The sequence below is a fragment of the Castor canadensis genome, chromosome 6 (genome assembly GCF_047511655.1).
Source record: "Castor canadensis chromosome 6, mCasCan1.hap1v2, whole genome shotgun sequence".
In the NCBI taxonomy this organism is placed as follows: domain Eukaryota; kingdom Metazoa; phylum Chordata; class Mammalia; order Rodentia; family Castoridae; genus Castor; species Castor canadensis.
The window spans coordinates 151315605-151318303 of NC_133391.1; the positions used below are offsets into that span (position 1 = coordinate 151315605).

General features: G+C 38.8%; 1 pseudogene; it reads right to left on the reverse strand.

Annotated features, from left to right (window-relative positions):
• Positions 1 to 1300: 1300 nt before the first annotated feature.
• LOC109701842 (large ribosomal subunit protein uL4 pseudogene) lies at positions 1301 to 2435 on the reverse strand (annotated as a pseudogene).
• Positions 2436 to 2699: the final 264 nt, after the last annotated feature.

A 2699-nucleotide genomic window follows, 5' to 3' on the forward strand; every position in this document is an offset into this window, starting at 1 on the left:
TGTTGTGCAGGGTAGGGGTACATTGGGCATTTATAATAGTATATAGCAAATATATCAGTGTTGAATTCATTCTCTCCACATTCCCCTTTATAATTTCAACAGATATCATTTTTTCATTTATATACATGTGTACACAGCACAGTGTTTGCACTGTTTTCACCCTTCTATACACTTTCCCACCTCCTCCCCATTCCCATTGTCACCAACACTCCTCCCCTGCAGAAAGGATCTTTTCCACACTCCTGTTCTCCCATTTTGTGTAAGAAGAAAAGAAAAAAAAATGACATTTTTGCTTGTTTAAGCTAGTTATAACAGGGAGTTTCCTTGTGGCACTTCATCTCCTCTATTTTTTCTTCTTTCTGCCTTAGTCTATTTCTAATGGTGGTTTCAAACAGTCTAAAAATTCTATACTCATCCTTGTATGCAGAGTACATGAACGATATTCACCTTCTTAACTTCCTTCTTTTATCCTTCTCCCCGGTATGTGACCTCCCCTTAGTGTGACTTGTTTTTCATAATATTGCTGTATTTTTATTAGCTCTATTTTCCACATATGAGAAAAAGTGTGGCTTTTAGCCTTCTGAACCTGGCTAACTTCACTTAAGATGATGTTCTCTATTTCCATCCATTTACCTGAAAATGACAAAATTTCATTCTTTGTGGCTGAATAAAATTCCATTTGTATATAAATACCACATTTTCTTAATCCATTCATTGGTAATGGGGCATCTTGGTCGTTTCCTTATGTAAGCTATTGTGAATAGTACTGCAATAATCATCGGTGTGCAGGTGACTTTAGAGTAACCCAACTTACATTCCTTTGGGTATATTGCTATAAGTGTCTGATAGGAAGGAGCAACATCCATTGCCACCAAGCTCAGATAGTGTCTTGCTAACTTATTTACCTGGACTGGCCATGAATTCTGATCTTCCCATTAATAACTTCCACATAGCTGGGATTACAGGTGTTAGTCGTTACCCCTGGCCCTGATTTAAATGACTTTAGGAATGTCACACTGTAGTGGACAAAATTTCCCTTTTCTCTAAACCTTTTCCAACATCTGTCATGTCTTTTTGTTTTTCTCACAGCTTCTTTGATCAGGTCTTTTTCAGATAAGCTGCCCCGTGTTATTTGACCCTTATGGAATAAAACCAATTTTAATAGAAATGCAGCTGGATTCTTCCATGGCAGCATTCTTTTCTGCAGGTTTCATTTCAGCTGGCTTTTTTTTTTTTAATAGCAGCAAACATTTTCCCCAAAGGCTTCTGCTTCTTAACATCAGCAGCCTTTTTTCCTTTATTAGTCGCACAGTCTTCTTGCCTCCATCCCCCTTCTCTCCAGCTCCTTCTCATCTGATTTGACTGGCTGAATTACTGCTGCTTTCTTCATTTCGATTTTGTGACTTATGACTTGGTGAAGAACGCTGTTCTGGCACATGGTCTTTTCATATGGGTTTAGTTTCTTCATGATTCGCAGGTTTTTCAGAGGGTTCTTTTTCAGAACTCTGCAATGGACCTTCTTGAGTGGTGCTCTAATGGCTCTTTGGCTATCTGGGCTGTACAAGATTTTCCTGAGGTCTATTTGGTCAGCCTGTGCATGGGAAGATTAGAATTATTCTTGAGGGAAGCAGATTTATGCCAAGTGCCATACAATTCATCTAATTTCTTGAAGACACTTTCAGTCTAAATGTAGAAATGTCTCTCATACTCACCAGAAACAAGTACCAAAATGTCTAGTATGTAATTACCAGAGTAATCAATGGGATGTTTCTGAAGATCTTGGTGATGGCATTGTCTTCATTGTACATGATTTAGGATCCTCTTCCCTGGATATGACAACAGTTACTTATTTTTCCTTTGCCAGCTCTCATTTGTTGAGAGGCACAGACGTCTTTGATGTCAGTCCAGCCTTTAAGTTTCTTAAGATGTAAAACTGCCTCCGTAGTCTTTTGCAACCCTCAACTTTACTTTAAACCACCAAAGCAAGTTCAGGAACTTCCTTAATACGATGACCTTTAGATGTGACCAGTGCTGGTAGGGCTGAGGCAGCCAGAGTAGATCAAACTATGTATCGCTTTTGGGTTGTGTTAACTCTACAGTGCTAATGATACCAAGTTTTGGTTGGTGCAAACATGCAACCTCCTCAAAACATATGTCCAAAAGTGCTCTAAAAAATGGTGGGCACCGCCACCTGGAATTCTGGGAATTCAAGTCACAGTTGGACCAGTATCCTAAGAACCAGCACTTGTCTGATGACCTGCTAATTCACTGACAGCATAGGGCAGCTGCCTAGTGTTTTAATGCAAGTTGGTCTGAACAAATTTCACAATATCTTTTCGAAAGGGAATCTTAAACAGATATGGTAAATTGACATTTTTGCCAGACGACTCTCTCTTTGCAGAGCACACTGACATCAGGGAATGAGCGCACACCATGGCAGGGAGAAGAGAATGACACATTCCTGTTGACCTGGCTGTTCCCACCCCTCATGGCTGTTTGGTAATAGTTATTCCAAAAGATATGACCTGGCATCTAATTGTGCTTTGATTTTTACTTCCTTGATTCCATTATTTATTTAGTTTTTTTTGCTATTAAGTTATAGAACTTATGAGATAGATTGATATTAATCATTTATTAGATATATGACTTGAAATTATTTGCTGCCATTGCATAGTCTGTCCTTTCATTTTGTTGATTGT